Raw genomic sequence first — 22705 nt, 5'->3', positions numbered from 1 at the left:
AGTGACTTGCAGGAATAAACGTATAAAATCTAAATATATATAAAATATATATGACATAGTCCTATGTTCATGCAGTGCAAATAATTGAAGCGAAATAGCAGCAGTTGAGAGTGAAGGCAATGAATATTGCAGTTTAATATTACACGTAAATTAGTATTGCACATAGAATATGTGTGAATAGAAATTAAGTTGCAGAAGTTGACAGTGAGGCATTGAATTGCACTTAGTAAGTATTGCACATAGTATATTGCATGTAAATGAATATTAGACATTGGGTGATGTTGTGTTACATGTGGCTGTTCAGGGTGGAGATTAGTGGTGCAAGATATCCATTTTTTTTTAACCGATACCAAACTTCCCGCTCCTCAAGGCCGATACCGATACGATAACCGATAATATATATATATAATTTTTCAATGTATATTCACCTGAGTTTTTGAACACCTGTAGGTCAAAAATACTAATGGTTGATTCAGCATAGATTTGCCTTTGCCCGTACCAGAATTTTCATGATGACATGACCATTATTATAATGAACAAAACAAAGACAAGAACAGTTTTGCCTTCAAATAAAGTGACCATATTAATTTTTTCAAATAAATATGATTTCAGTCAATCACCATCAATCAGTCAACATCATTGACGATGTGCTCCCCTGAACAATGAGCACTGATCTACAACAAACATAAACCCATCAGGTATTATGCTTTGTCAGCAGATAAAACATTTGGTGTAACAGGAGAGGAGACTTTTGTCATCTTGGTCCATGAAACAGCCTTCTTAACCTGGCAATTATAGAAAAGCAAGCCTATCAATAACCAAAAGGCCTCTCAAGAACTTGTAAACATAACCCTGTAGATTGCAAACATTTGCTAATTGCCATGGTAAGGTTTATAACTCATTGACCGAAAAATACGGCATCTAGAAAAGTAACAAGCAAAACACGAGTGGAAACAAACGCACACATCCCAATCCACTGTGCCAAAAATATTATTAATAGGCCTGATAATATATAATGTTATCAGATTAATTAGAATGACGTCATAATTCCTTTATCGGACCGATAATTATCGAACCAATAATTATCGTGCACTTCTAGTGGAGATAGCTTTACCAAAAAAACTGTTCCTCAGTTTGTTTGTTCTTGCTTTTAAACAACTATAGCGTCTCCCAGAGGGGAGCAGTTCAAACAGCTGGGAACCAAGATGTGAGCTGTCCTTGAGGATGGTTAGAGCTCTGCTGAGGCATCGAGAGGAGTAGCTGTCCATCAGGGAGGGGAGAGGACAGCCAATGATCCTCATCGCTGTCTTGACTGTCCTCTGAAGCCTCTCCCTGTCTGCAGCAGTGCAGCTCCCGTACCAGGTGGAAATGCAATATGTTTTAAAAATTGTGGATTAACTTGCCTAATGCTGGCTGCCAGCAGTGTTGGTAATTATGGCGTTAGAGTATAACACCATTTCTAACTGTGTTATTTTTTTCAGTGTGAGTAATCTAATTAATTAATTTTCTCATCTTTACACCACCGTTACGGTTATTAAGGTTGTGAAGGGGTGCGTTACTACAATTTGGTTGAATGAACCGCGAGTTGTCTGATTTCGTCACAACCTTCTTGGGAGACAACAGAGCAGGAGGGGGAGGAGGGGAAGGGGTGGTGGCACCGATGCAAACTTAATAATGATTGGCTAGGTGGCTCGGAGTGTTAGCATAGCATTTGTGTTTTGGGGAAAAGAAACTAAAAGTCAACACAAGAGCAAATGATGGTAGATTAATGTGTTTTTTTTTGGGGGGGGGGGGGTCACTAGTTTAGACCTCAGAAGTTTTGGAAATGTGTGTATGAGGAGACTTAAATAAATATTTAAATTTTGACGTTTTCAAAAATTGTAATCTATATCTCTTACTACTGTAATTTTACTTCAAAAGCGCCTAACCCTACTAACGCCTTGAAAATTGGACTGGAGTACATTATTCATTTCTTAGTGAAATGAATAAAAGTCATCATATAACTAACTTTTAAAACAGAAGTGTGGGCACATAAAACAGCTCTACTTTCAGATGATTATGTGATTCCTGATCAAGAGCTAGAAGGGGCAGATGAGAATGTTTTTGATTATCCAGTAGATGGTGTTTCAAAGCAGAAGCAGCATGCAGGCTTCAGGCCCGAAAGACGAACCAGCTTGTCTGGTCAAAGGGCAAATGTAGCTGACTTTCCTGTTTGCTACTGTATTACTTTGAAATCAAAAGAAGTGATTAAGTTGCAGTATCAATTCACATTGCACCACACTATTCACTGGTCATCAGCAGGGAATAATCTTTTGGGGTTGTGCTAGCTAGTGAATAATATGGTACAAGATTCAGTCTTTCCCAGTGCATTGAATATATTTATTGTAAAGACAAGCAATTTGATCTTCTTTCACACACACAAAAAGCATTTTATGAAACTATTAGCTTTGGCCTTTATAAATTTCCCCCTGAACATAAGCCATACTATCTTATTTGGGCAGGTGTTCAAGGGAGATGCTTTTACTGTAGATGAAAGGCATTTTGATCACAGTGTATGTAAAAGTGCAATCCATTTTGTGTTCTGTAAAAAAAAAAAAAAAAAAAGAAAAAGAAAACACACACACCAAAAGATGCATATTTTGCTGATTTGTGCACTTTTTTTAGATTAAGTAGCAAGATATTGCTTGTATTTACCTTGTGTCCTTTTTGTCCTTTTGCTTTCCTTTATCCTGACTTAGAGTGGCTATATTTCCTGTTGAGGCGCCTATAAAGAAGGGGTGGCGGAACTGGGCTTGTAAATATGAAGGATTTAGATCCAGGGCCTTTCGGAGGATGCCTGAGTTCCCATTTATGAAGCTTGTTAAGTAGTTTCCCAGGCACATGATGATATAAATGAGCGTTTGAAAATATATCCTTGATTGACTCAGGGAAAGGTGAACCTTTCATTCATAGAATATATCTTTTAAAATATGTGTGATAGGGAATGATAATCTTGCTCTGAATGTTTTAGGATTCAATTTCAATGCCAATCTCATCTCAAGTTGATTGATGCTGCATGAAGTAATAGTTCCATAGAAAAGGTTTTGCAGATATGTAGCTTAATTTATCATGCTTTCTTTAGGCAGCAAACTAATTGAGGCTGATTAGAAAGTGCATCAGCTGGTTGCAGCTAAGTATGGCTTTTATTTCTATTGATTCAAAAATAATTAACGTAACTATCAAATTCAGTCAAGTGTTATATCAGGGCTCCCCAAACTGCGGCCCGCGGGCCGGATACGGCCCACCTCCACATTTGGTCCGGCCCCCTTAACAATACCAGAGAGCATTTTGAATTTTTTTTTTTTTTCTTTTTTCTTTTTTTTTTCCCAATAGTGTTATTTATTTCCTGGCCTTTTCTGTGAAGAACTCAGAGAGGGTTATTTGGTTATTATCTATTTAATTAAGAGTGTTATTATTATTTATTATTATTATATTATATTATTATTTTATTTAGTTTTGTTCCGTGAAGAATCCAGAAAGGGTTATGTGATTGTGGCTTTCTGAAAAACAATACATTTTTACATTTAGGCATTCCTGCAAACGTCACACTTTTTCTGGTACAAACTGACCCCGGCCCCTCATCAGAAAAGGGAAAAGTCATGTGGCCCTCACAGGAAAAAGTTTGGGGACCCCTGTGTTATATCAGTACGTACTACTTATTATATTTTATCAATATATTTATTTATGTGAATGTTTTGTATTATTTTATAATGTATACTCATTACATTTGGTCAAAAACATTTTTATTTATTTTTGTTTTTTGACCTCATGGTCCCATTGTAAAAAAAAAAAAAAAATCACCATTTAGAGGTCATGAATTTCTGGTTTGCTTGCTGTCAACTTTAACTTGTCAGACCAGACCATTTGTCCGGTGACAGATCACTACGTCTTGACCCCATGTGACTCAGCATTTGACCTTGTGAGTCATTATGACCCCTAAGTGTGTCCATATGTCAAGAGCTTGCCTCTCTTTTCTTAAACCCCTAAAGTAAATGATTGCCTGAAGAAAACAACTCTCCAAGGTTTCCCATGTGGAAACATTATCAATCAATACCAATAGAGTAAGTCATTTTTAATTAACTGAGATAAATCTCCATACTAATACTGACTCAGCTTGGCAGGGTTGTTATTGTTGTTAATGTTAGCATTTTATAGTATTTCTGAAAGCAGACTTTTGCCTTGCGAGTTAGCCAATTGTTTTTTTTTTTTTTTTTGTACTTAGATCCTCATCTAATTATTTTTTTAACACCGTTTGAGGCTAAGCTCAGGTATTTTCATTCATTTTTTAATGAAATTGCAATTCTGCACCATTCGAAGAAACACTTGGACATTTTATTTTTTTCTCCATATTTAATGCTCTTTTGAAAGTGCTTGAAGGTTGAAGTGTGCTTTCTCAGGACTCAGGAAATTTATTTTGTATTGACTTTTATTGTTCTTTTTAAAGTGAAATCTTATCAAGCCTTTGTTTTACATCTCCTAATTTTTTTTCTACAACACTTTAACTGTTCCTAATCCGATTACTCGATTATTCGAACTAACTAGTTGATAGAATAATCGACTACTAAAATAATCGATAGTTGCAGCCCTAAAACAAAATGTTGAGCCTATTTTACCTTGGAGGCAACAAAAGTCTTCAGTCTAAATTGTATGACAATTTAATCGGGCGTGATAACAGTGGTGTCCTTACTGTAGTAGTGAGGTAGTCAGCAGACTTCAATGGCAGGTGGGGGTCAGTCGAACCACTAGCTGAATAATGTGGCACAAATGCATAGGCATGGTAGTGTAGTCTCAGTAAAAGAAACAAGTACTGTGGTCCTACTTGAAGAAGCGCTCTGGGGGAATGCAAACCAAGCAGATGGACCTATCTCATTTGTGTGTGCTGCCACTTGTGACCCACTGGGAAAGGTTTCCTTATTGAATCAGGAAGCATCAAACGCTTCATTGGAGCAGAGAGCGAACCAAGTCCGAGCCGCTCCATGTATATGAATCTATTTTTTCATAATTTGTAATGGAAACAGTGGCAGTGAGCTGGCAAACACACCCCCAAATCCCAATTTAAAAGGTCTTTCAAAGAAAATATAGCTGACATCCGTAACACATTTAACGTTACTTAATAATGAAGTGAAATATTGTTAGCGATAAGGAAGCATAATGAGGTCAAAAGTTCCTGCTCTTCACTAAAACACTGGATTCATCTTTGAATGAACTGCTGAATATCAGTTCTCTTAAAAGTGACTCATTGGCTCACTTCACTACTACAACTACAAACTAAAAAGACAACAACAAAAAAACCCAATTCAATAAGTCCATTTAAAAAAAAAAAAAAAAAAAAATTAAACAGGGATTTTTTTTTAAATCACTAAAATAGTTTGTATTTTTTTTTTTTTTTTTTTTTTTTTTATGTCATTCAAATTATGGCTAAAAACACTGGTTGGCGATAGGACCCAATGATATTTTTGATCTTTTTTGCAGGCTATTTTAATAAAAACAGAACTTGCCCTTGCTTTTTTCCGTATGTTTCTATGACCTAAAAATCACTCACCCCCTTGCCCCCCCCCCAAAAAAAAAAAAAAACACACACACACAAACACACACACGCACACACACACGCACACACACACACACACACACACACACACACACACACACACACACACACACACACACAATGTACACAGGCTGGCCTGAGGGCGATCCAATATTAGACAGTGAGATGACAGTTTGTACTTGTGTGAGTGCAGCCAGCCGGTATGTGCTGATGATGGGAAGTCAATAATGCATTATGAAAAAAGGAGGATTTATGACCTTTATTAGCCCCATTGAACTTAATTAGGCCTAAAGGTTGATATACATACAAGTGTAAACGGTGTTTCTTAAGGATATGTATTTTCAGCACAATGCATTTCTTTCAGTAGCAAGACTTCAGCCGCACAATTTTCTGTTGGATTAATAAAATACCTACATTGTATTTGTCAGGAATGAAAGACAAGATACACCTTTAAATCTCTGTTGTGCCATTTACATAATATTTAAATGACTGGCTGTAGCTCATAGCATTTACTGTGTAGTATTTTGTGCTTATCTGTTAGTTGTAAGGTGGAAGCGACCAGTAAGTGTACGCAACATGGTTTATTTCTTGGTAAAATATCACCTTAACACCATAAATGTGTCCTCACATAGAAATGACAGGATATATTTAACAGTGATATATCTACAGTATATCAAAATTTCTCCTGATACCCCCTGCTGTTGCTATGGAAGTAGGAGAGATGTAAATGAACTTGAGAGTTGGATGGTGGGGAATACAAATGAGGTTCAAGCACTTGTTTCTTTGCTGCTCTTTGCCTCATCGTCAACTACCACGATCACCAAGCTTTTACTTACTCTCTGTCTCTCTCTCTGATTTACAAATGTTTTTTTCCTTTCAAGTGTAATGCATTGATGAAAAAAAACTAAAAATTATAATTTTTTTAAAATGGAGAACATGTCTACACCAGGTAAAGGACCCGAAGTAGATCAAATTATATTATTAAAAAAAAAAAAAAAAAAAAAAAAAAAAATATATATATATATATATATATATATATATATATATATATATAAAATCTCAAATTGGGTTCCTTAATACAATAATACATATTCAACAATAGGTTCAAAATGAAATAGGGTTTATGTCAAATGAGCAATTCACACCACAACCCAATTTTGGATTTTTTAAAAATGAATTCCAATATTTTTCTGTAACAATTCAAATTGCACAAACATATGTGACTTGAAGTGTGAAGGGAACGCGTTCGTGGTTTCACATGCGAGACGTTTAGCAGTGTTTACAGAAGTAAAAATGGTCTCTTCAGGAGGTCTTGGGCATCATGCTTTTGTGGCAACTTTTGGGGATTTTATGCAACCGGAGCCAACATTTTTTAATCCGATAGCTTCACATGTGGTGGTATCAAGAAGCCAAAGTGTAATTTTTGTGCCTTGGTCGTTCATTTCTGTTGTTTGTTTTGTCGATCAGCAGTTACATACAGTGGTATGAAAAAGTATCTGAACCTTATGGAATTTCTCACATTTCTTTATAAAATCTCCATCAAATGTGATCTGATCTTTATAAAAATCAGACAGATGAAATACAATGTCTGCTTTAACTAAAAGTACCCAAACATTTATAGGTTTTCATATTTTCATGAGGATAGCATGCAAAGAATGAGAGAAAGGGGAAAAAGTGAACCCTCTGCCTAAGGAGACTTAAAGAGCAATTGAAACTAATTTTTACCAAACATTTGAAGTCAGGTGTGTTCCCAGTCACTGATGAGTGGTTTAAAGCTGCCCTGCAAACACACACACCTAGAACACACACCTGGTCAGAAATGTCTTGATGAGACTTATTGTCTGATGTGCTTCATGGCTCGGTCAAAAGAGTTGTCTGAAGACCTGCAATCAAGCAAAGCTGGTAAAGGATACAAAACCATCTCTGAAAGTCTGGATGTTCATCAATCGACAGTCAGAGAAGTTGTCTACAAATGGAGAGAGTTTGGCACTGTTGCTTCTCTCCCAAGGAGTGGCAGTCCACCAAAAATGATGCCAATAATTCAACGCAGAATACTCAGAGAGGTAAAAAAAAACCCTAGAATGTCTGCTAAAGACTTACATAAATCACTGGCACAGTCCAGTATCTCTGTGCGCACATTAAGTATATGTAAAACTATGGCCAAGAATGGTGTTCATGGAAGGACTCCACGGAGGAATCCGCTGCTGTCTAAAAAAAAAACGAACAAACATTGTTGCTCGTTTAATTTTCGCAAAAAGGCACTTAGACAGTCCACAGAAGTTTTGGCAAACTATTTTGTGGACTGATAAAAACAAAGTTGAATTATTTGGGAGTAACACACAACATCATATATGGAGGAAAATTGAAACAGCTCACCAACATCAACACCTCATCTCCACTGTGAAGCCTGGTGGAGGGAACATCATGATTTGGGGCTGTTTTGCTGCCTCAGGGCCTGTACAACTTGCAATCATTAATGGAAGGATGAATTCAAAAGTTTATCAGTACGTTTTGCAGGAGAACCTGTGGCCATCTGTCATACATTTGAAGCTAAAAAAAGGATGGATGCTGCAACAAACAATGATCCAAAACACAGAAGTAAATCAACTTCAGACTAGTTTTAGAAGAACAAAATACAGGTTCTGGAGTTTCCAAATTAAAGTCCGACGTGAACCCCATTGAGATGCTGTGGCATGACCTAAATACAGCGATTCATGCGAGACATCCCAGGAATCTGACTGAACTACAGCAGTTTTGTAGAGAAGAATGGGCCAAGATTAGTCCTGATCAATGTGCCAGACTGATATGTAGCTACAGGAAGCGTCTGGTTGAAGTTGTTGCTGCCAAAGGGAGGGGCACAAAATATTAAATGTGATGGTTCACTGACTTATTTTTTCCGATTTTGTCATTGTTTACATACTATCCTTATTAAAATATGAAAACCTTTAAATGCTTGGGTGGTTTTAGTTAAAGCAGACACAGTTTTTTCATCTGTGTGATTTTGACATAAATCATATTTGATGGTGATTTTTTTTTAACAGAAATGTGATAAATTCCAAGAGGTTCAGACACTTTTTCATACCACTGTATTTCACTTGTTGATGAAGTGTAGATCAAATGTACAGTAGCCTTTATGGATAAGTGTTCATATTAAAGATACACGATAATATCGGTTACCAATAATTATCGGCCGATAATGGCAATTATGACATCACACAGATAATACAGATAAAAAAAAGAAAAATCAACCGATAATGTAATCCGATAATTATATACTTGATTTAGCCTCCAAATGTGCGCAACCAAGCAGTTTTCTCCACTTCTCCACCGCCGCCTGATCAACCCCTCCCCTCTCTGAAGCCCCTGTGGGAGGAGGGGTTGAGGAGTAAGGCGTCATAGAGGAGGTGGTGTTACACATCAGTGTTGAGGCGCTCTCAGTAGCGTGCGTTGCTTTTCCCGTGTTTGAAATGAAATAAACGACGCTCTCGCCATCTACAAAACAGTTCCACGAGGCGTAAAGAAAGCGTCCTCATTGAACACCACTGACCCAGCAGCCATTTAAAACTGCATCACAATGATTTTTGGAACGAATACGAGGCTGCTGCTAGCGCGAATGCTAAATCTATTGTAAACACAAACTATAAAGGAAGCTACGGGGCTTGTGACGATACAGAGACGCTGCGGTCCTCCCGGAGTCGGGTTGTTTGGGAATGCAGCCGAAACCGGGTGGTAAACTCCCATCTATGGCTAAACACCTCACGAGACCGATAGTCGACAAGTAGCTGTCTTCCAACGGAGTCCGCCGGTCCGGCAGGCCGCCGCCGCCTCGCCCAAGGCGGGCAGAGCAGAGCCATGCACCGAATACGGCGCAGCGAGCCTGCCGGGAAGGGCGGATATCCAGTACGAACTTAGCTGCCGCCGCCACTCCAGTTCAAGACAGAGGCCTGGCGCGGGTGCTAATTTGGCAGCCGGGCGGACTGAAGGGCACAGGCGGGAGGAAATTCCCGAAAAGACCCGATAGCCAAACCCCTGAATGAAAAAATAATGCAGTTTATACGACCACGATTCTTCGTGAAAGACATGCCGATCACATCAGTTTTACCACGGACATTTACACAAGTGATGTCAAGGAAGCATGTTTATCATGACGGCACAGTGGTTAGTTGATAATTTTAACATGCACCAAACCACACAAAGAAGTCATCCCGTCAATAATGCATTCAGTACGCTTTAAATTTATGACGTCTTAATCAGATCATTCTTCTTAAATGTAGTCAAATAATTTTCCCAATCTTGTTTGAGTGTTGAAGACTAGTTAACAGATGAATGCGCCAGATTATTCCACTTACTTGAACTAAATATTGCCATTAGTTCTTATTAAGCCCAAAAAAAATGTAATTTTTCACCTAAATCAAGAAAAAATTGCTTTCAAATAATGTTTTGAACCATACATATTCTTGAATAAAGTACATTTCTGAAAAGGTTTTTTTAGGACTATGTATAATTTATTGCTTAAAATAAGGCTGTTAAGGTTATTTTCAGCTAGCTATTTTTCTTCAAGAAATCTGAGTGAAATATACTTGAAGTGCTGGCAGTTAACTTCACTTATTTCCAATATATTTAAACTGATAACAAGGGAATTTAACTAGTTTTAAGGAGTTGTGTTTTTGCTGTGTAGTAATGTTATACATTAGGAATGGCTTACTTTTAAAGCCATTTTTGTGCAATTTATGTATTTACTCTAAGTAATTGTTGCCAAAAGTTTACCATTACACAATGTCAGACAATCTGTCCTTATTTAGATGTTGGAATTTACTACTTGTTCACATTTGATGTTGGAAAAAAAGAGCAATAATATTTTTGCACAGTAATATTTTCTCTTGTGTATACTTTAAAATTTTACATAAATCTTTTAATAAAATTATCTGCTTGACATTATCGGTTATCGGTTGGAAAGAGGAGGAAATTATCGGTTATCGGTATCGGCTGAAAAATTCATTATCGTGCATCATTAGTTCATATTGCAGAGGCATCTGTTAAATATGTGATTCAATCCACATATTAATGTGGCCCAGGTGGGATTTAAAAAAAAATAAAAATAAAAAAAATAAAAAACAGAATTGTTCATACAGCATGAAAATATCAGGTAGGTGTCGCTTTTGGGCAAAAACATCAGAATTGAAGTGTGCTGTGAACGTAGCCTGAATGGGGTTACCCCTAGATGTCATTCCTACATTTTTTGAGAAGTAAGACTTCTAAACCTTTTTTGTGAATCTTTCGCACTTTAAGCTGAATAAAACTAAACTGCATTTGATAAATGCACCGTAGTAGATTTAGAAATGTCGTTTGAACTTTTAATTCAGTCAATATTTTTTTTTTTTTTTTTAATGATAAAACATGAAGATTGTTTTGTCCCAACTATTTTTTTAACCATACAACATGAAGCTCACTATGTCACAAATAAAAGGAAAACCAAAAAAAAAAAAAAAAAAAAAAAAAAAAAGAAACATACATGAGCTGCTTGTTTATGAAAGCCACAGGGTTTAAATACAGAGAAAAAAGCTAGTCGCTTATAGTGGTGGTATATTTGACATTTCCTATTAATTATTCACCAGCACTTGTCCTTCTTTTTCTTATTTTCTTGACTTCCCAGTTTGGAAAGTGTTTTAGCGGTATGGGAAATGAATGAATGCATGCCTTCATTGCGTTTCTCTTTCTAATCATGGTCATATTAAGAAATATGCAGCGAGTGTCTAATATACCTGTAGCAAGGTGTCTACTGACTGAGAAGGGTAAAAGCTCATCCGTCATAAATGAACACATTTTGTTCTTCAGAAGCTGTTAAGCAATGGACAAAGAACAAACACTATACTTCTAAGTATTGCTTATCCTTCCATCACACACACCCCCATACCCACACGCACACACAAAGCATGTCAAGTTATACACCCACCAAAGTTACAAATCTAATTATAAGACATATTTTGTTTCTTTACCCCTGGGTGGACCTGACTTCTGTTGTTGTAAAGAATATCTGTAGATTATAGAGTCAGCTCTGTGGGAAGACCCTTAACTTTAGGTTTCCTCTCCCTTGTGGGCTTCCTTTATTTGTGCCATAGTGAAAGGCCTGGGGTGGTAGAACTTGGAGGACTCAAGCTGTGTTTCCTGGAGCTCCTCACCAATGCTGTGGGCCACAATATTCTTTCACAACAAATCCTACCCTAGCAAGAGACCTTGTCGGCTCAAGAGTGTCAAATAATAGCAGGCCAAGAGAGATGCTGCCTCATTTAAAAAGCAGCTGTTTAGTCCTTACAGAATGGAAACCAAAGAGCTATGTTAACTGTAGATGACAACCATCAGGAGTGCCTGTGTAGCACTCTACACTGAAAAATTATCTGGTTTCCCATCAAAATAATCTGGAGACCTTTGTGTTCTGGTCACAGAAATGGCAAGTGTAAGGGGTCTGAATGGGCCTTTTGATCAGCCTTATCCCCTGGACTCTTGTCTGGAAGCAGGGGTTACTCAAGTTACAAAGGGTCATTTTAATAAGAAAACTTCAATTGGTGCAAGAATGTCCCAATGAAAAGCTGAATAGGTTCACAAATTCACAGTTCTGGTGATTCAGTTACATTTGTTGACAGTCGCTGAGTAAAAAAAGAAACATAATATTGCCTCCTTTTTACATTTACAGTCTAAGTTAATACACTATTTAAAAGAAAAGATCCCTGTAATAAGCCAGCCAAGAAACTGCTTGACTACCACTATATACAGTACATATTACCTTTCAAATAAACTTTGTCACCACATGTAACACTTTAGAATGTAATTATATTCTACACAAGTAACAGGACTGTGATGTGCTCAGTAAGGGTGTAGTGAATGTAGACCAGGGGTCCCCAAACTTTTTCCTGTGAAGGCCACATAACTTTTCCCTTCTCTGATGAGGGGCCAGGGTCAGTTTGTAACAGAAAAAGTGTGACGATTGCAGGAGTGCCTAATGTAAAAAATTTGTTTTGTTTTGTTTTTCAGAAAGCCACAATCAAATAACCCTTTCTGGATTCTTCACGGATCAAAAGTAAATTAAAAAAAATAAAATAAATAAATAAATAAATAATACTATTAATTAAATAGATAACAACCAAATAACCGTCTCTGGGTTATTCACAGAAAAAAGCCAGGAAATAAATAACACTATTGAGACAAAAAAAAAAAAAAAATCAGGGGGCCGGATCAAATGTGGAGGCAGGCCGGCTACGGCCTGTGGGCCGTAGTTTGGGGACCACTGATTTAGACTTTGTTGCATGAGCAGTGTGGTCTGTCGTTTATAGTTTTAGTTACCACATTAAGTATCCAGAATAATAACATGTCTGTTTTCAGGTTGTTTATGTGCTTCATGTGAATACATTGTTTACTAAACTTAGATTCTTAAGTTTCTTTTCAGATGATTAAGGCCAAATTCTCATATACATTAATGATCAAGATTCACTCACTATAGACCCTACTCACGTGACGTCACAGCCACGCCCCCGCGCCATGTTGTCCGTATACTCGTCATGTTAATGCATTAGCGCTTTGTAAATTCCTCCTATTATGGCGTGTTTTTCTGCTCGTTAACAATAATCAAAATGGTGAAGTCGTGTGTGGCGGTCGGTTGCAAAAAACAGAGAAGATAGACGGAGAGACTTGAAGTTTTACCGTATTCCGCTAGACCCGGAGGAGACCGAGATTGACTGCTGCAATTCGACGAGAAAACTGGGCTCCAAACGACTACCACAGATTATGTAGTAGTCATTTTATATCTGGTAAGATGCATTTAATATATATTTAGAGGGTTTTGGGCTGACAACCACAATTAAGATCATTGCTTGGCTAATCGCCAACAACATACACTCAGACGTTGTGAATGAACTACCTGAAAATATATAATTATAAGGGGATAATCAGACAGTTGTCATACAATTAATTTACAATTTCACTATTGAGGTCAAAAGCCAAAAAATAAATTCAACTAGGGACAATCTGGAGTAGTGCTATCGCACTCCATATTTATTACATATTATATATGTATGTAGTGAGAGTGCTATCGCTAAACCATATAAACATTAAAAGCCCTAGCTCCATTGACAAATGACATGAAATACATTAGACTTGACAGTGGATGTTAGCAAGAACAAAAGATTTTGAATTGAAAATTTCGTAACTCACTCGCACAAGATTCCTGCCGAATTTTCGTGTACGAGGACCTGTTTCACCCAACCAGCAACGTAGCATTTATAAGCCTCCAAGCTCTTTAAGTTTTTCAAACTTTCGTGAGAATAGGCTGATTTTGTGTGGACAAGATAGTTGTAAATATCAGGGTCAGGCAAAGATGGCGAAGACAGCAGGTCGAAAAACCTCGATTTAGGCATCAAATACGGATCTGGCGAATGGATAAACTGAAGCTTTTCCACGTAACGCCTTTTATGCAACGCATCCAATGAGTTTACAGCGTCAGATAACACTGGGGCTTCCATGAATTGCTCTATAACTTGCACGACTAATTGAAAACAATGAGAATAGGTCTAAAAAATAGGTACAATATGGCGGCCGGATACAGCGACACGTCATTTTGTGACGTAGGTGAGTAGGGTCTATAGTTACCTCTAAATGCACAACTTTTGGGGGAAAAAAAGTTGCTAGCTGCATCAAATACTTTTTGGGGTCAGTCTTTAGTATGCTCTGATTGTCCTAATTATGTGCGATGATAATGACTTGTTCTGTGCAAGTACAAGGTATAAGGTTTCTACATGGCTGATAAAGACCCTAATGACTCCCAATTCCTATGAAATAGGAAGGTACTTTGCTCATTACCCCTGCTTCAGTGACACTCATATCTTACCAGATGGTCACTTTCCAATTGATTGGGCTCATCTGGGGGAAAAAAAAAATCATTATTATATTATTGCACTAAAGAGACTATGCATAATAGATTCTTCTTACATATGGAAAATTCTCACAGTTCCTAAGGTGCAAATTTGATATTGGCCTAATGTCATTGCAAAGGTTATATGTTGTAATAAATGCCAGCAAGGGAAACTTTAAATAGAGGCTCCTCATTGGTGTAATAAAGTGCTATAACCCATGGAAGTAGAGGTCCTTTGCACAAATCGAAGTCAAATTACCACATTGTTATAACAACATGAACAATAAGCAGCTGTTTAAAGGTTGATTTTAACAATAGTAATCAGAACATAGCGAAACCCACCATGGATAAATAATGTTAATTTGTACTGTATATCTACAAATAGATGGTCACCCCCTGAATATACTTTTTTATTCGTGTAGTGTTTTCTTACAAAATCAAGAAATGTTCCCCTGCCTTTCAAAATGTTTTTTTTTTTTTTTTTTTTTTTTTTTTGCCAAATCGCATGATTCACAAATATATGATCTTGAAGGCAACACACAACTTTGTTGGCATGCAAATCGGTTAGGTGGCATGCAACCCAGTTTGGTGGCAGATCAATCATATTAATCAACTTTGACCAGGGCCTGGCCAAATATAGCGACCACATTGGCACATTATGCGCATAAACGTTTCTACTTTCCTGGCATCCTGTTTTGAAAGACAAAAGTTTATGCGCCAGCCATGCTCACATCTTTAAAGTTTTATTGCCACGGGAAATAAAGCTTCTTCCCCATCTCTCAACTCTTCACACCTACTTCGAAGCCACTGGGGTCAACTGTGTGTGTGTGAATAATTTAATGAAATGCAACACTTATGAATTTCTGTCGCCAGTTGGTGCCGCTATGACTGACTTTTAAACAAAGCATAACGATCTCTTCAGGCTAAGACCACAGGTCATATGAATCAACTTTGACCACCTAGGCATAGGGAAATTTTGGAAAAAAAAACAAAAACCTAACTAATTTTCAAATTGTTGTTTCTTTATCAGTAGGACGCGCTATATCTTATGACAATAATTTTTATTTACCCAGATCCTGGCGCGGACTCTGAACAGATATGACGTGATTTGGGGCAGCTTTAACCGGGATGCTAGAACTCAATTATTGTCATGGAAAAGGGTCCAATTGTGGGTGTTGTCATAGCAACAGTGTTGCCCCAACACATGTAATATTTTTTTCCCCGATTGCTTTGAAGATTGGTAAATTCTGACAATTTAGAGCATGCTGTGACATTCCAACGCAGAGGGAGAAAATGCTTAAAATATGTTTTCTTTCACCAATAGCTGGCGCTGTAAATCATGCACATAATTTTCTTTCTTGAGAAGGATTAAGCATATGACATTTAAGCATCATTGTACCATATATGACATTTCTTATTTTTTTAATTTTTTTATGACGTCATGTTTTTGGAGACCAAATTTTATGTGCTAGACACATCCACATCTTTTAAGATTCATTGCCTTTGGAAAAACGGCTTCTTACCCCAACCCTTAAGTCTCATCACACCAATTTTAAAGCCAGTCAGGTCAATGTGGTAAGTAGAGTGTAAGAGCATGACACGGACTGCTTAGACTCGAGCTGGGGTCGGCAACCCAAAATTTTGAAAAAGCCATATTGGACCAAAAAACAAAATATATATATATGTCTGGAGCAGCAAAAAAAAAAAAAAAAGTTTTAAATAAGCCTAATAATGAAGGCAACAAATTCTGTATGTATCTGTATTAGCTATATTAGCCTGCTATCAAAATGACAACGTTGGCTAAAAATAGATAATGAGTATGGGTTGGGCATCGTTTGAAATTGAACGATTCCATTTCCGATTCCGGTTCCATGTTTCTTTTCCTGTTCCGAACAATTCTCGATTCCAATTCATTTAAGAGGCAGGGTAAAAAAATATGTATATATATATAAATAAAAATTAAATTATATAATTAAAATTAGATGAATGTAAAATGTATTATTATTATCATTATTATTTATATGAATTTAAAATGTACTATGATTATTATTATTATTTATTAATAATACAATTAATATAAAATTTATGAATTATACAAACTTCTCACAGGGTTATTTTGAATTTGTATATAAATATCAGTCTTTGAACTCGAATGTGATGAAGTTTCTTTCCAGAGGAGTGCACTTTCACAGTTATGTGTGATTTTCCGCTTCGATGACTTTGAAACATCACTCGGTTCGGGTTAGCATGTCGGCTAGCTGTCACGCATTTTGGTTTGTTTACATTCTCCGAAGCCGGGGAAGGGAAATGACATATGTCTGATTTAGGTGTCATAAAATATCGTTCGGGAGGTGCGACAGTAAAGGTGAAGTCGACAGTTTTGACCATTATGGAGTAATTTTGCCATGTCGTCCTGAATAAATGCATTCATATTCCATTTAGCACAAGACTGTTATTTGTCATGACCATGCCATTTATTTAGCAATTGGGGAAAATACTTGGATAAAAAGAATATCCTGTAAAAATATTGACATAAAGAGACAGAAACAATGACATTTTGCACCTCTCTTCGTCGCGTTTCCTCGTTGTGAATAGTTCCCCCTCGACGGACTGACTGGTCCTTCTCAAGTCATCTATATAGCTATTGGGGAAAAATACTTGGATAAAAAGAATATCCTGTAAAAATATTGGAGTTGAGAGACTAAAACAATGACGTTTTGTGGCTCTATTCGTCGCGTTTTCCCCGTTTTGAATAATTCCCCCTCAATGGGCTGAATAGTAAAACCGATGAGCCCAGTCTACCGCTGACGTCATCCACCTGTTGGGGACGCTAAAGCCCTATAATGGTAGGCGTGGCTAACCAGCAGATTAAAAGACTAATTTCTCGTCATCTGCGCTTTGCTAAATTGTTGTATATAGTCGAATTGTCTCAAAATATGATTCTAATTCACATAATAATGCCTTTTAAGACTTTTTTTCTCATGTCTTATGCTCTTTAATGAATTGTTTCATTGCTTTTATGAAATTTAAAAAATGCAATAAGGAAATACGATCTTTGATTGTTGTTTATTTTGAGGTTTTGAAAAACAACAAAATGGAATGTGCATAATATGCCCCTAATCTGGGCATGTCTTTAATTTCCCTTTATCAGCTCAGTTTTAGAGCTGAAATGAATACTCGAGCAACTCGAGTAACTGGAGTTTAAAAAGTGATCCGAGTAATTTTATTCACCTCGAGTAATCGTTTAATTTTGACAGCTCTAAGCATCACATTTTGCTCAGACTACTTTTAATGCGGGATGACTCGCTGATGTCACGTGCGTGGAGGAAGAAGCAATAAATAAATTAAAAAAAAAAAAAAAAATGCATGTGATCTCATTGAGATCACATGTATGTTGAACTAGATGCAAAATAACAGAGTCAGCGGCGTTAGTGAACAGCCGCCATCTTAAAGCAGTAGACTTCTAAGCGCTAATAAATAAGATTAACGTTACTGTCACTGGCTCACGTAACGTTAGCCCTGCGGAGGGCTAGGTTTCTATTAATTATGACCACTGTCGATGCGTGGCTAACGTTTCTTACATACAGGCTTTAACATAGCATGGCGCTGTGGATTGATGAGGGTGTAAAATAAAACTTAATAATGCTTTCAATTTTAGCTCAGTAGTCATTGCTGGATAAAACACCAAGTAGCACTGGCCCCTAATGTGCTCCAATACAGCATGTATCATACATTTATTTTGAACACTGCAAAAACTCAAAATCCTATCAGGACTTACAGTTTAGACTAACTTAAAACTTAACTAGAACTAAAATAACTTGACCCAAATAGAAATTCAATTGAAACACGTGGGAACTACGCCTAACTTTTAAGTGATGTGTGTTATCAAGCGTAATTACATTTTTAGGTAGGAAATATGTTTTTTTTTTAAAAAGATCTAGAAGTTTTTTGAGTGAAATCAGTGAATTTCTTTTTCTAGTACATCTGAGATGCAATTGTTGGCTGTTTTCAACAATGTACATCGAAAATAAATACATTGATTGACTGAAAATGGTTCAATATTAGATGAAATGCCTTGTTTTCTCATGTATATTTATAATTGCTCTGCACTTAAAAATATATGTTTTATCCGATTACTCGATTAATCGATAGAATTTTCAGTCGATTACTCGATCACTAAAATATTCGATAGCTGCAGCCCTACTCGGTTTTGTTTTTGAAGTCTGCAAATCGGTGTTTTGATATGCTGATTAATGTCTCCTTCATGTACTCACCATCTGTGAACATTTTTCCACGCTTTATTATCTCCCGAGTTGCAACAAAAATTGCAGCAGTAGTGGAGTTTGGCGATGTAATCCACTTCTTAAATCTATTTTTCTGCTCCTCTAAGTTCTTCAGAAGTAATGCAATTGCTTCAAATGTAGCATTCCTTCCCTGGAAATGTCTTTCCACATTACTATTTTTGTTATTTGACAACAAGGCAATCCTTCCGCAATGGGAATGAATGCAAATGATTCGGTCCAAGATACAATGTTCTCCTCAGTTATTTTTCTCTTTTTCTCTTTCGGATCCATGGCCCATCACACAGCCGCTGGGTTGTTTACAATAGACCCCACTCCCCAATGTCACACAATGGCGTGTCGCTGTATCCGGCCACCATGTTGCCCGTCATTGTTTATCCGTATTCTCAATGGTTTCAATTTGACACACAATTGATAGTGCAATTCATGGAAGCCCCGGTGGTTTCAGACGCTGTAAACTCATTGGATGCGTTCATTGCGTTGCATTAAAGGCGTTATGTGGAAAAGCTTCAGTCTATCCATTCGCCAGATCCATATTTGATGCCTAAATCGATATTTTTCGACCCGCTGTCTTCGCCGTCTCTGCCTGACATCTGCTACCCTGATATCTACAAATATCTTGTCCACAGATACTCAGCCTATTCTCACGAAACTTTGAAAAACTTTAAGAGCAGCACTCTAAGCAACATTACCCCGTGTGACCCTTTACTTTCAATTTTCTAAAATGGCGACAATCAATTAAAAAAAAAAGTTGACTGCGATGGCCGACGCTTCAAGGATAGGTGAATATTGGACTATTTCTTCAATACAACACGCAACAACTGTGTCTGTCTCATTTGCAAAGAGACAGTCACTGTTTTCAAAGAGTTCGATGTGACGCGATATTAGCAAACAAGACACGCTGACATGTACAACATTACAAGGAAGATACGCAGCGAGAAATTATAGCAACTTGAAGCTAGTTTGATTTCACAGCAGCAGTATTTCGCAAGAGCCCGAGTGTCGAAAGAGAACGCCGCAAAGGCGAGATTGTTGAAATTATGAACTTAAAAAAATAATAATAAAGCAAACGTGACACACAGAAGGGCTTGCTAAAATTTGTTTAAATATATTGTTCGACGTAAATCACCCAAGGTAGCCCCCCACATTTTTACCACACCAAATCTGGCCCCCTTTGCAAAAAGTTTGGACACCCCTGTTTAACTGATGATCCGTAGACGAGGCCAGCTTCTTTCACTTGGTACCAGCTAAATATTATTCAAAAAATAATGATGGCGGAAGAAATAAACATCTTGCATTTGAAACTGTATGTTGTCGGCGATTCGCCTCGCAATGATCTTAATTTTGGTTGTCAGCCCAAAACCCTCTAAATATTTATTAAATGCATCTTATCAGGTTTAAAATGACTACTACATAGTCTGTGGTGATCGTTTGGTGCCCAGTTTTCTCGTCGAATTGCAGCAGTCCATCTCGCTCTCCTCTCCGGGTCTCTCGGAATACGGTAGAACTTCAAGTCTGTCAGTCTATCTTCTCTGTTACTGCAACCAACCGCCACACACACCTTCACCATTTTGATTATTAATGTTAACGAGCAGAAAAACACGCCATAATAGGAGGAATTTACGTAGCGGTAATGCGTAAACACGACGAGCTGACAGACAATATGGCGCGGAGGCGTGGTTGTGATGTCATGTGAGTGGGGTCTATAGCCACATGGCTGGTATCCCGCCCTGCTGATAGAAACGTGTGTCGCAGGCTATGACGCAAATCTTTGTTGACAGAAATTTTGAAATTTGATATTTATTGTACACATTTTTACAATTTGAAAAACGTTAGAATGTTTGTGTCATTTTGTCCTGCTACAGAAACCATATCAAAACAAACAAAATATATTTCCCTTCCCCATCTTTTTCAATTTTCAAACATTTTTGAAAATGCTCCAGGGAGCCACTAGGACAGTGCGAAAGAGTTGCATGTGGCTCTTAAAACACGGGTTGCCGACCCCCGGAATAGAGCGTTGGAGACTGAGAAAAACAAAACGTCCTGATGCCAGAAGGTGGCGCTCTTCCCAAGTCTGGAACAACACACTTGTACTAGTACTTATATGTTAAGGCCAGGAACCTAACTGAATGTTGAGTATGCCAAAGTGTATGTTTTTGTTTTTTTGTTTTGCTTGCTCCAAATTTGTGGTGTACACATGCCCAAAAAATTCAAGTCTTATTGCCTCAGGAAATGCCACATGCCTTTTGGCTTTGCTTTGGAGTTTTTTGGGGTCCAAACTGAAACTATAGGCCAATTTGTTTGGACCAAAAAAAAGTCCCAAAATTCAAAATCTTTGCAAAGTCATCATTCATAATTTGTCTCTTTGTTCATTTTCAAGAAATACATGAGGGGACCTTTTTGTTCCGCTTGCCAGGCTATACAGGCATATTCCGGCTTTCCAGGATATACATGCATACCAAATTTCGTAACTTTGTTGGTGCCTGGCGGGGATGGCTGCCTTATTATTATCTTTTAGGTGGCGCAATCGAGCAGATTCTTTTCACAGTTATTCTCGTCAACTGTTGAGTATCAAATTTTTCCCGTACAGATAATGAATGAATAATCAGTTAATCTATTACTACAGTATATTAAAAAGTGGGTTGGTTTTAAACCCCGTAAAACAAAAAAGGTGCATATTACAATTTCAAAGAGTATTGCACCTGTTATGATTGTCTTGTGTGTACATAGAGTATACAGTGTTTTTTTTCAGTCTTTAATTTGTCACCTGTCTGTGGCTGACGAAGAGAGGATGAAATGCTTTTCAAGTGCTGAAATTAACGGATTGACCAGAATGCATGAAAAAGAAGCATGTCAACAAGAACATGATAAGGATATGGCAATTCATCTCTTGCTGCACCATGTTGCCATGGCACCACTGTACTTCAAGTTTCAACATAATATTCTGTTGAATATGCATTAGATTTTGGCAGTTCATTTTATGCAGATACTGTTAGGGTAGATTGATAGGCATCACACTTTAGTTTTGTCGAGATTTACGCTGCTGTGTTTTGCAACTTGCTTCGTTAACCACTCCATGAAAAAAAAGAAGAAAAAAAAAAAAACAACTGTCCAAACAAGACAAGTGGTGGGAAATTAATCAATTGTTTTGATTTGTTTGGATGTGCAGAGGAAGAACACTCAATGCCTAAACCTTTACACCAAAATTGCAGTAAAAAAGTGAATCATTTTCTTTTCATTAACCAAACCAATTAAGCTTGTGATTCAAAGTACAAAATAACTCTTACAAGTATGGCTTATTTACATAATGTTTTTTTTTTGTCAAATGACACAGTAAGCACTGAATTCAAAATGATCACACATGGTGATTAAATTATATTTTGTAAATGTGATTGATGAATATTCGAGTCCAAGACTGATGCTGTTGTGGTGACTTCATTTGTTTCACATGCATAAAAAGAGAGATGTGATTTGCAGACAAGAAAGCACAAACTCCATTCCACATTATGAATACTGCAAGTACAGTGGGATAGGTGGGGCTCAACCAGTATATACTGTGGGGGGAAAAAAAAAAAAAAAAAATGTCTCGCCCACCCGGGCGGTATGGTCTCTCCTCTCAAGCTCGGGTCCTCTACCAGTGGCCTGGGAGCCTGAGGGTTCTGCGCAGGATCTTCGCTGTCCCTAGGATTGCACTCTTCTGAACGGAGATGTCGGTCGTTGTTCCTGGTATCTGTTGAAGCCATGCACCCAGCTTGGGGGTTACCGCCCCTAGTGTGCCGATCACTACTGGCACCACTGTTGCCTTCACTCCCCACATTTTCTCCAACTCTCCCCTTAACCCTTGATATTTCTCCAGCTTTTCGTGTTCTTTTTTCCTGATCTTGCTATCGCTCGGGATTGCTACATCTATCACTA

At 37.4% G+C, this 22705-nt stretch overlaps 1 protein-coding gene across 30 annotated transcripts in view; it reads left to right on the top strand.

Moving 5' to 3' along the window:
• adgrl2a (adhesion G protein-coupled receptor L2a) overlaps nt 1–22705 on the top strand; it is a 218478-nt gene that overhangs the window by 43871 nt on the left and 151902 nt on the right. The window lies entirely within an intron of this gene.

Source organism: Corythoichthys intestinalis, chromosome 7, assembly GCF_030265065.1.
Source record: "Corythoichthys intestinalis isolate RoL2023-P3 chromosome 7, ASM3026506v1, whole genome shotgun sequence".
Classification (NCBI taxonomy): Eukaryota; Metazoa; Chordata; class Actinopteri; order Syngnathiformes; family Syngnathidae; genus Corythoichthys; species Corythoichthys intestinalis.
Note: the sequence above shows the minus strand (reverse complement) of the source record. Positions and strands in the feature narration are given on the sequence as shown.